This window comes from Plectropomus leopardus, chromosome 21 (genome assembly GCF_026936395.1).
Source record: "Plectropomus leopardus strain MGB_pleo_1.0 chromosome 21, ASM2693639v1, whole genome shotgun sequence".
Classification (NCBI taxonomy): domain Eukaryota; kingdom Metazoa; phylum Chordata; class Actinopteri; order Perciformes; family Serranidae; genus Plectropomus; species Plectropomus leopardus.
In genome coordinates, this window is record NC_142196.1 from 24088986 (window position 1) to 24101817 (window position 12832).

General features: G+C 39.9%; 1 protein-coding gene across 4 annotated transcripts in view; it reads right to left on the minus strand.

The window, feature by feature from the left end:
* The window catches only part of LOC121960541 (cadherin-18), a 194066-nt gene that overhangs the window by 92863 nt on the left and 88371 nt on the right, over positions 1–12832 (minus strand). Inside the window, exon 1 of one of the 4 annotated variants that reach the window (XM_042510304.2) lies at positions 5279–5568. The exons of the other annotated variants lie outside the window; for them this stretch is intronic. The gene's annotated coding sequence lies outside the window, so the exon portion shown is untranslated. Of the gene's footprint in view, positions 1–5278; positions 5569–12832 lie in introns of those variants that run through there. 4 annotated transcript variants of the gene reach the window in all.

Consider the following 12832-nt stretch of genomic DNA (forward strand, 5'->3'; position numbering starts at 1 on the left):
GTCCTGTCGAGTCTGATCGACTGATATGATTGAAAACACTGTGACAGACATCACACTGTAGTCACATGGTGTGAATCATGTCTGCATGGACCATGACCTCCTGATGCTTCTTGCTTGCTTTAAGATTGATTTGGCACAATATAAAAGAAAACGTTAGCATTAGAGTCTAAATGGGGGATTTTCCAGTGATGCCCTTAACCTTCTTTCCCAGAGAGAAAGTCCAATTAAGGCCAGCCCATACCAGAGAAGAAACCAATTCATTGCTCTCCCTTGACGTTGTATTGCATGAAGGTGCCTCCTTGTCACTTATAGCTGCTAGCAAACAACAGAAAAAAATGCTTCAAAGCTGCTCTGTGGTAAGATGTACTACTTACAAGGTAAACAAGGTTTTTTATAAGCTGCCAAAGACAAAAGTGGATAAAGGCTGAAATAACACAAGCCATTAATAGTAAAACTGTGGGATACTGTCTAATAAATGAAATATAGTTGCTAATTTGGCCAGACACACTCGAGAGGTTGAAGCTAAACTATGCGTAAGACACGTGCAAGTGCCAAAAACCGCAGTTCCTTGAACAGCCACTTGAGGCTGGCTTCAAAAGCGAGTCATTCCCGATAGACTACCATGTTCAAAAGTCTGACTTTTCAGCAGAAATAAACATGTTCACAGTCTAGTACAAAACAACAGTTTTAAGCTTTATAGCTAATTTCTCCATTCATGACAACTGAACCGTTAAAATGCTGCAAAGGCTTAACCTCACAAAATAAAGGGTGGTCCATTTTAAGGTGACAAGTTGACCGCAAAGTGTCCCTATAGTGTGTGGGTCAAAGTCCCCTTGCTTCTCCAAAGCTCCACCCTTTCATCCAAATATGGTCACTTCCGACCAAAATTTCAAGATGGTGACAGACAAAATGCCAAATTCTGATGCTTCAAAATGACAGTAAACAAACTGATGGCTGACAGCACGGTAGCTTTGTTAATTATTTTTTACAGTCTACAAAGCCTGTTTCGATCTTTGTTAGGTCAAATGATGAAATTACCAAGTAATTTGATTAAAAAGTTGTAAAAATCAAAGGTTTTTTTTGCCCTTTGGTCATTCAGTGGGATCATGTCTCCAAGATAATCACGGCAAGGAGAAGAGACACTGAGATAGACATTACCGAATTGTCAATATACCTTTTTTTCTCTCAGGTATACATAGGGTGTTAGAATAATAATTTCACTTGCTGAAATCTAATGTTTAAAGGTAGCTACAGGCATATTTTTGCATTTCAGTCCTTAATTGCATATTGTAGCACTGTTTGTTTTCCCTTCTAGTGAACATGGTTTTTAGACTATGTTGCATTGCACTCTTTCTCTATGAATCAATCTCCAAAAAATACTAGGTCCTACAATTCCAATAATGCAACTTCATAGCATCTTTTGTTAGAACCTCCCTCAACTCTACACCTCCAGTTTGCAGCATAGACTTTATATTAGTCACCAAGATAGAAAATAAACCTGATAACATCAGCAGGATTTTTTTTTCAACAGAGCTACAGAAACTGATCTTTGTGAGTAACACTAGTAAAGTGCACCTTTAAATTCATGTTAAAAAAAAAAACAATGTGTGTACATTTTAAGCCTTAATACCCATATCAGCAAACTTTTCTCTAAAACAGCTCAAAATTGATCTTTTAGGATCCAAAGTATCACCCAAAAGACTAAATACAAGTTATTTTTAGAATGACTGTTAATGTGATCTGAAACTGAGCAAAGTTTGACAATAATTATGTTGTGGTTTTGCAACTTGCCACCATGCTGAGAAATAGGCCTTTACACTGTTTTAAGATGTCTTCTCTGCTGCAAGCACACTGTAATGACTGACTGATAATTGCATGATTCTTCACACTTGGGTTGACACAACACTTCGGGGTATAGGGTTCGTGTAGCTGGCGTCAAATCACAGATTCAAGTGATTAAGATGTACACTTTGGCCTTCATGCAGTTATCATGATGTCGACATCAGACACACAGCGTGATATTCCAATGCCGGAGTCTGTAAGTATTCTGAGTTGCTGTCTTCAGTTAAATTAATAATGGTGTAATTAGCTCAGTGCCCTTTCAAACAAGGAAACATCCACAGGCTGGGGAAACACACACACACTATTATTTCAACAAAGATTATCTAGGCTAAAAAAGGGTACTGAGGCCACCTTTGTCCTTTTAGAACATTTGTAGTTTTCTTTTGACAGCTTTCGGGCATGTGTTGACCTGTATGTAGGGATAGCCTACAATTCAATGATGCAAGAGGGAGCCAGAAATCACAACTTCCAATAGATTAAACGATTATTTGGTGATTGCTAGGATATGTATTTTCCGTGGTGTTGAGCGAATGTACTTCACTGTGGAGCTATCAATTTCTATAGTTTACCATTTGGGTCACTTAGCAAGTAAAAAATGTCAGCTATGTGAGGTTTTTCTTTTATTAGCGTTTTTCTTTTTTTATTCTAAATGTAATACTTTTTTGATTTTTTTTCAGTTTTGGTCTGACTGATTAAGCAATTTGTGTGCCTCCCTCTTAGCTCTGCCAACATGTTATTGGCTTTTTTCATATTTCTCAACATCAGATCTATTAATAATGAAAAGCATTATTACTCACAGCCCCAAACATTCCTGTTTATCTAAGCCTAAACATTGCTTCCCATGCCAGTGCAGCTGGTGGGCTATGTTTGTCATATGTTGTCATTCAACTCCAGACTGTTCCACTTGCCAGAATAAATTTAATGACCAGTAAATCTCCAATTCAAGCACCGACTATTAGGCTTCCTTTGGAACTCAGTCAGCTGCCTCGTCTTGCTTTAACAGCATTCATGGAAGTGATGATAGGCAGACTGTTTCCAAAGCTAACACATACTGCGTCGTGGCTTCCGGCTGTTGACTGTGTTAGTAGCTGTGATGGTTAATTCAAAGTTTAGGTCAGTAATTATGTAGTGCTGCTGTTACATCGTCCAACCCTGCACATTTCAAATGGGGGGAAAGAGAGTGATAATGGCTTGTATATGGGAATAAATTACTGCTGAAAGGAGAGATGATGGATGTTCAGCAGGGGGCCTTCTGAGGCTGATGCCTTCAGAGTATGCATACCGCACGTGCTTATGTGATGTATTTTACATATTGTGTTCCATTCTGTTGCAAAAACACCAATGATTAATGATGAATTAATCATTTTATCAAGCAAAAAATGCAAACATAAAACATGCTGGATAAATCTCCTCACATGGGAAGGTCTGTGTAATTTGTACTGTTTGTAAATGGATTCTGGAACATTGCGTAAGACTTGTTTTTACTCATTTCTGACATGGTATACACTTGGCAATTACTGAAAAATGAGCAACTGATTAAGATGATGAAAATAATTATTTATTGCAGCTGTGGCAGCCCAGTCCACATGTCTAAATTGCTTCAAATGTCCCCAGGCCCAAATTAAAGAAGATAAATTATTAAAATGTTTTCCCTCACCACAGTGTTTCTGATCATACATATATATCACATTTGCATGTTGTCTGCATGCCACACAAGCCTGTTTGTTGCATATTACATACTGTATTTCAGTCGGCTGCTTTATCAATTAACCAAACAAAAAGCAAACATCTGGATAAAGCTGTTCACAATACTGTAAATTGATTCTCAGACATTGCAATGGACATTTTTTTTTACTCATTTCTGACATGATACAGATGATGCATTTGTCTGAAAAAAGAACAACTGATTGTGACACAGAAAATAATTATTTATTGCAGCTGTGGCAGCCCAGTACACAGGATGAGACTGCTACAGTGTCCCAAGGCCAAATTAAAGAAAATAAACTATTAAAATGTTCCTTCAGCAGTGTGTTTTTGATCATACATGTATCGTTTGCATGTTGTCTGCATTCCACACAAGCCTCTGTGTTCCATATTACATATTGTATGTAAATCTCTTGCAGAAACACCAATGGTTAATGACTAAATGAACAGTTTATCAAAGAAAATGCAAGTATCTACTGGATAAAGCTAGCATTTCTACTGTTTACATCATAGTAAATGCATTCTGGAGCAATGTGATGGACCTTTTTTTCTACTTATATCTGATATGGTATAGACAAAGCCATTATTTGAAAAAAATAGTGTCTGATTGTGATATTGAAAATAATCATTTATTGTGGCTTTGGCCACCCAGTCCACATGACGAGATCGCTTCAAATGCCCCTAGATTTAAATTAAAAAAATAAATTACTAAAACTCCTCCCTTAGCACAGTGTTTCAGATCATACATGTTCATAACGTGTCTGCATCACTGTCAAAGCGCATAGTCAAGTGTTTCCATAGTGGAGTCATTCTATATGGGAAAAAAATAACATCCACAGTTTTTTTTTTTTTCACACACTGTAGCCTAACATCATGCTACTGAGTCACATGACACTTGCCATCCACCTCCTAAACATTTGCAAACACATGAGAGAGGTGATCACCTTGCCAAAAGAAAAAAAAAATGTAATGCTGAAGATTGGCAGCCGTACAATTCTCCCCTGTGCTCACCAGAAGCCAATCAATGCAACATTAACAGGGACAGCTAAGCATCTGGCACTTGGCTCACGCATCAGTCTACACACGACTGTCAAAGCATTCAGATGACTGAGGCATCCACTCAATACCTGTCTTTATGTTTGCATTTTTTTTCTCCCTCTTTGTATATAGAGATGGAATCTGGTGCGGAGGGAGAAATCTCGACCTAAAGAAAGGCTGCAGTGGAGTGGACTCCTGTTTCCTGCAGTGCGCGTAAATTTCAGTCTGGCTACACTGGTGCGGCACGCGCATCAGAGAGATCGGATAGCCTCCAACTCCCACTCTGTTATAGCAGCCTGTCTATCATTCATAACTCCACCGAGCCGCTGTGTGCAACAACACCCCAGGAGAAACGACTGAAGCACGCGAGAGCCAAATCCACTCATTATAGCCGAGAAATGAGTGAGAGAAAGTGCGCACTCTTCTGTTTCTCTTCACCTCGTCTGGCTTCCTTCAGCTTAATTTCACAAGGGTGCAATTGCAAAATGCTCACGCACACAAACTAACGAGCGCGCGCGCATGCCCTGGCGCACAAGACACCTATTTATGTGCCAGCTCTATCAAACACATCACATTATAGGCTATAGGCGGGGGGCACACGCCCGCGCCGAAGACAGTCACGCGCACAGGTGCAAAATGCAAAACTTGTACAGATAACAGCTCAAAGACAGACAAACTTATTGATCTCTCTTACCTGTCCGCGCGACCCCCCCTGAACGCACATGGCACCTTAACGCCAAAAAAGATGCTCGAGTTTGAGTTTGCTCCTCATTTCTCCTTTTCCTCCGTCTCTCCTTCAGTTGCAAAGTAAAGCTGCCATCCTCTCCCGGGCAGAGCTTGACTGCACGGCTTGTTGAGAGCCGATACTCTCCTTCTCCTCCCCGTGCATGTATGTGTGTGTGTATGTGTGTGTGTGTGTGTGTGTGTGTGTGTGTGCGGGCGACGGGACGAGCGAGCCGAGCCGGTGCATGTGTGCGCATCTCTCCTCCGAAGCATCCCTCCAATCCTGCCCGGCTACTGCGGCGGCTCAGGCCGAGGAAGGCGCCCGATTGGTCGGTTTTCAGATCAATCCACGGCTATCGGGCTCGGACCGGCCTCCCCGTGCCTCCCCCTACCTCTCTCTCCATTATCTCCCTCTCCTCCTCTGCTCCTCTCTTTCTCTGTTAACACGTGATTATATAAGATAGTGATCAGGAAGCGATACGTTATCCCTATCTCATTTTCTTACTCTCTCTCTCTCTCTCTCTCTCTCCTCCACACACACACACACGCACACACACGGTGCCAGACACAGCCTACCTTCCCTCACTGTCCCAGTAGGATATAGAGCTTCCACAGTGAACTGATGGAGCTACAGACTAAACACTGCACCGATGTTTCTTATTTTAGCAGCAAAACTGCATAAAGTTGCATGCCAGCAACTTCCGTTTTTAGTTTTTTTAGAATTACTGCAACTTTTCAGGAATGGAGAAAGAGCTGGAGTGAATAATTGCATTAAAGATTCTGACTTCATGGGTCAAGGTTCAAATCTAGGATATAAAGGTATTTAAACAATACATAACATCGGCAACTATTAAATGACACACAGTGTTTGTTCTCATGCACTGTCCATAAATATAGGCCTACATATGAAAGTGACTCAACACAATTTGAAAATAACCCTCATGTGTTCTATGCACGATGTGTTGTTTACATTTTGTGAAATAAAATTGAATACATAGTCATTTTGCTAGTGTGTGGACCTTGTAATCGACGTAACTTTATTAGCCTAAACCTAACTAACATGACTCTCCTAAAGGGAATATATGTGAATTTGCTACCTTAACCCTGCCTACCTAACTTTAACTAGCCTAAACCTAACCTACGTAACTTTACCTTAAATGTAACTTCATATTGAATAAGCAATATCATTCCTGGATTGCTACTCTGTTAGATATATTAGAAGTAGTTGTATGAGGATAAATTGCAGCTTTGCATCAATGTCCATAACAACTCATAAGGAGGGATATAGCCAAAAACATTTTGCTTATAAGTACTGACAAGAGATGCAGTAAGGGTTAAACATGTAGTGTAGCTGAACGGATATATGCACAAAATGAATAGAGTGAAATAATAAGATTGTAGCAAGAGGAGTACCTCAACCTTTTTTAAGTGGAAAGGATGTTTTGGTTCAGTAATGTGGTTTAAAAGGTCCAAATAAAATAATAATGATTGTGCATGGAAGAAAATAATTGGGCCAAGACTATTCTTCCCTCAATTCATATTTTTTGGGGGTGATGGCATGTTTCTCACAGAAGCTACACCTATGAGGTTGAGGCTGTGACTTCCACTAACAAAGATGGAAATCTGAGATTCCATTTCAAAAGCTTTGAACACATCCAGACATAAATAGTCTGACAATCCAATATTTCTTAAAAACATGAAGTGTCTTTAAGGTTATCTGTATGAGATTATTTTCAGTCATGAAGAGTTGAGAGCTGCTTTTATCCCCTAGAATTTTAATAGCGCCATCAGCAAAGCACGGCTACCAATTACTCCAGTGAGTTCAGAAGAGTTAGGAAAGTGAGGTCAACACTGGTGAAGAATTCGGGAAAAATAGTTTGAAGATTCATAAAGTAATTTGCTCATCTAGCCTTGCCAAAGAAGAGAATGCGTAGCTTGCAACAGTTAAGAAGGACATTTTGCATGCTATTTTTTGGCCTTTTGAGAGTCTTAGACTAGAATAGAGCATGCCCATGTACTCCAACACAACTTTATCATAAATGTTTTGAGCACAAAAAGCTCTGTAGAGAAGCAGAACACAGAGATAATGGTAGAGCACATGCATTTATCAATCTGTTTCAATTGGATGGTAATTAGTGTTTCTTTTGTCTATGAAAATGAATTACAATGCAAAGCTTTTATGAAAAACTATTAAGGCTTTTACATAAACAAAGACACAAAAATACATTAGTATGCTTAGCTGAGATGATAAAATTGACCTAAACTGTCCAGTTGTCATGGCACCACAGAATCCTTGCTACCAATCATCCCATTGAATGTACACCTCTGCCCACAATGCATAGCTTCTGTTTATAGACAACAGCATGCATCAGCAGTCAGCTGTTACTTCAAGTGATGCACTGAGGCGTTCAATAAAGAATGACGTTTTGTTTTGAACCATGTTTCCAAGATGCTCCGCTCCGCTCTCTAAAATTCAAAGCTGTATCTGCAACCATGTATACATCTTTAAAGAAACTTTCCTCCTCAATTGTCTACACATGTGGTGTCACTGAGTCTGTCAGCGGGTCTGTTCCCCTGGGGCATTATGATGATGTTCAGTGTCTGGCTGTAATCTGATCAAGGATTGAAAGCACAGACACACAATCATTTGCGGACAAACGATACCACAATGTCCAAATCTTATTTTTAACAGCACAGATGTTCTTCTGCAGACAAAACATATAAAGATGTGATCCACAATAACATGATTCATTCACCGTTCTAGAAACCCACAAGATTCTTTAAAAAAAGTCATATTCCCTATGTTAGGCATACCTACTTTTGTCATAGCATCTTGGTTTTGCAGTACAGAAATCTTGTTTTACTAAATCAATAATTAAAAAGCCTACTTGTGATTTTGTTAGTTAGAATGTGACATCAAGAGTAATACAATTGAATGCAATACAAATAAATTGTGTAGCTGCTGCCATGGTGCTGCCATGATATCCACTGACATGTATTAGAAGTGAGGAAAGCTTTAGTTCAAGGGATAGCACAAGTGCCAGTACTTTTTGAAGAGGTTTTAGGTCCATTTTTTTTTTAAATTATTATATTAAATATATTATTTTTTTCATATTTGGTGACTGAATATTATTACTTGCTTCCATACTTCTGAATAAATGCAATTTCATGTTAGTGGAGATTACTGTCCAATTTAGGGTGGTGGTGGGCAGCACTTTTGCCTCACAGCAAAAGTGCTCTTGGTTCAAACCTGCAGGCTGCCTTGAGCCCTTCTGTGTGAAGTTTGCATATTCATCTAGTGATAGTGTGGGTTTCCTTAAGGTTCTCTGCTTTTAAGGTTGAGGGAGCCCTCAATGCCAGTTAGGTTAATTGTTTACTCTAAATTGCCTGAATTAAGTTAGATGTGGATGGGAGTGTGATTACATTGTGATTACTTTATGTGTCAGCCCTGTGATTGCAACCTGTCCAGGGTGTACCCTCAAGCAACCTTCAGACAGAAAAGTAAATGCTGAAGTACTTAAAACTGCAATTCCTTGAATGGCCACTCAAAGCTTGCTCATAATGTGAGTCACTTCCTCCAGACCCCCATAATAAACTATAACCAACTTCACAGCAAACATTAACATGTTAACAGTCTGGTACTGAAGCATTTTTTGTCTCTGTTGCTAATTTCACATTCATGACAACTGCATGGGGTGTGAATTTTTATATCACTCACTTGTTAATTTTTTTTTTTTAAGGCTTAAAGTTATGTACAATAAAGGGTGTGCCTGCAGTCTATGAGTCAGAGCCAGCCTTTGCTCCTCCACAGCTCAACCCACTTATCCAAATATATTCACTTCTGGCTAAAAACACAAATTAAGATGGGGAGGGCCAAAATGCCAAACCAGAGGCTTCAGCATGGTAGCCCACAAACCAATGGGTGATGTTACAGTGCATTATATTTATTACCACAAATATGATAAAAAAAAAATCACAGGCAATGGATGGAATACTTTGCAATTATACCATGGCTATAAATTTACTTGTGGGGTGGTTGGTGTTACATGTTTACATGTTTATTATAATAGTGAAACATGCACAATCGATTGACTACAAATAAATATCGATGATGTTTTGATGACACGATGGAACTAGTGACGGCATCATAAGAAATAAGGCACATGTAAGTCTTGATAAAGAAAATATTATACCAGGACAGAAATTTGCTTGCTATCACTTTCTTTTATTGTCAATGATTGACTTCATGAGGTCAACTTAATCTTTAATTACCCGCTTTTCAGAAGATTACCACATCAAACACAGCTAAAATAACCTAATTTGCCCTCTGATGCACCAATATCCTACAACTAATATGTCAAAATCAGATATGGCACATTTATCCATTCCTTATTCACACTGAAATTCTCAGTTTCAAACCCTTTTTACCTTCAGTCCCTCTGTACATGCCGCCTCTCAGCTTGGCGACGCTTACCTCTTTTCAGTTTCAAAATACAATCACCTGCTGCAACCAGCACTTCTCAGCTTGGCTGCTCTGCGTTTTCTGATTTCAGAGCCCAATTACCCTGTTTTGAACCCCTTCTTTTTGGTAGGACGCTGTTATTCTTTGACTTTCACTCCTTCTTTTGCCCCCTTTGCTTCTGTCAATCAATTAGTCAGTCTGTCAGTCAGTCATTGTCGTTCTTCCTCTCTCTCCTCCTCCCTCGCTTCCTTGCACACACACACATCCATTTCGCTCGGGTACCCTTGGGCCGGCTGTTGAGTCTGCCCATGAATTCAGTCGTGCTTTTGCTCTCTCTGGATCCAAAGGGAAACTTAATGAATAATGAACAGAGCAGTGAAAGGGGGTGGGTGGGGGTGGAGGCTGAGGAGATGGACAGCACGAGAAAGAGGGAGAGAGAGAGGCCCTTCAGGACCAGGACACGGTGGAGAGATGGAGGGAGGGCAACTTGTTAGTGTTCACCCATCAATTAGGCCGCAGAGGAGACATGAAGAGAATGGAGGGTGATGCGTCATGGACGAGGAGGGAGAGGAGGGGCGGCGAAGGTCTATAAACTAAAGAGTGTGCTTGCTGAGGAGACAGATTAAGCATCAGAAGCGAGGAGGCTAGCAGCAGGATGAGAGGTAGAAGGAAGTGGACATGGAGAGGCAGGGGTCTCAGAGACGTCAGAGGCTCCTCAGCACACTGCCTCCGGCTTCATCTATCATCCAGGCCTAGTTCTTCCTGCCAAAACAACTGTGTCTCTGGTCCACATCCAGAGTTGGCATGCAGCTTCAAACACGCTCTAAAGTGGATGTGCTCAGTATATTAAAAAAAAGTAATGACTCTCCTTGAAACTGCAGGTATTTTCATTCTCTGCACTAAAAGAAGGGAGAAAAAAAGGAACCACACTTCCTGATATTCAGTTTCATATTACTGCTAAATGTCAGGGTGTGACTGACCGGTAGATGGGCATGTACCATTTTGTGTTCAGGGTTTGTGTCATATCTCAGTCCAGCAATCAAAGTTGGCTTTTTTAATCATGACCATAACCCTTCTCAAATCTTAGCAAAGCATTTTTGTCACTTAACCAAAGCGCTATGTTAGTCAAACTATAGGTATTGTGTCAAAAGCGGATTTACCAAAAATATAGCAATATAAAATAATGGTTTCAACCTTTTTTGTGTCAAGAACAACGGTCATGTGACACAAACCTTGATTTGATAAGGTTTGCATCATTGACCTCCATCTAAAGAGATTTTGGGTTTTTTTTTCACTATATTGCCATTTTTTTTCTGTTCCGCCATATTTAAATGTCTTTCTCATGACTTACAGTCATGTCTCACTTGCCCTCATGATTTAAGGTGGTACTGCACCATTTTGTCAGTGTCCAAAGGCTTTCAGAAAACATGCAAAAACATGGATGAAATTAGTGCAGAGTACAGGCAGAAGGCTCAGTCCGAGTCCGTATACAAATCTAATGTTGAGCATAAACTAGCCTTGATGAATCTTACTCACGTCTATAGTGAATAAACAGTCAAAATGAACTAGTTTCCATTTTTCTGGGGACTACAGGAGCTCCTATAGGAGCTCCGGTTGAGAACCAATGATTTTAAGGTATACTTTGCATGATTCTCCCCCCAAAACAATGCACACCCAAGATTACCAGTTCAAAAGTAACCCCTTATCATCACTTATGACCCACTAGAGATGTGTGGCAACGGATTTATCTAGAGACCCTGCCTTTTGTCTATATTTTCTTATTTTCTACTTATTATATTATGTTGGGGATGTCCCTGAGCACACCACTGAATGCATCCAAGAAGATGCTATGAAAATTGTCATTTTTTGGTAAAGAAAAAAACACATGAAGCAAGACAAGTAGAGTGAATCTGGGGTTTTCTTTCACTTTCGCTGTCATACTGTTTACAAACAGTAATGAACAATTCCTGCGTAGTATGCCTTTATTGTAATACAAGGTGACATAATTGTCCATTATTAATATTCTTTCTAGCAAATGTTTTGAAAAAAATGCTGCTAGCTTGACATTGCATGATCTAGATAATCTTGCTTTCACTTGATTTTTATCAGGGATATCATTGTCTGATCATTCTTTCCAAGATGAGTTTTCTTAGCAGTGCCTGCTTTGAGATACATAGAATATAGTAAAATCATTGATTGGATGAGCAAGGTTGGGGTGTGTTAGAACTCTGATAAAGCGAGCTGTAACCTCTCTGTCTGGGAAATCCCGATCAGTATTCCAGCAGCCACTGTGCTGGAGTTTTGATTGGCTCTTGTACTCGAACATTTCTTGCCTGTGGTTCCAAGCACATAAGTGAAGCATGGACTGTTTATTTAGATTCAAAAGAGAGATATCCAAGTGCCTAGAATCACACATCAGGGTGTAATGCCACACTCTTTCGTGGTTCCTTTTAATACTGCCTGTCGATCAAAGAAGGCTTAAAAGACTCAGGACAGAAACATTGCATTTGTCAGACGATGCATATGTATGTGTCACAGCAGAAACATCCCATGTAGGTAGGAGACAAAACCTTGTCCTAATAGCTGACATCCTTTGTGTGTCACACTCAACTTCTTGTCAATTACCTGACACTATCAACTTACAAACCTCCACGTTCTTTTACACCTTGATGCTGTTAGGATAAAAGACACCGTGGAGTTTGAAAAAGAGGTGTGAACAGTGGTAAACAGGCTTAAAACCTGTATGACACTGTTGCAAAGTGCATGCATTTCACTGATGGTTTATTAATGACAGCTGGAAGGGCTTCCTTGCACATACAGTATACGAGTGTGAAACACAAATGCCTCTCCCTAACAACAAGCTGCACAGTGCTTGAAGGGTTACTCCGGTATCGATCCAAAGGGCCATTTCTCTGCATGATGTCTATTTCCTTGACGTTTTTTTAATGACAGGTCAATGAATCATTTTGCCAGGGGGCTAAATGCAGAAGAGTCTTTAACGATACACTGAGATTACAGTGTGTTCTGGGGACATGTTTGCAAGCGATTTAACTTGAGAGGATG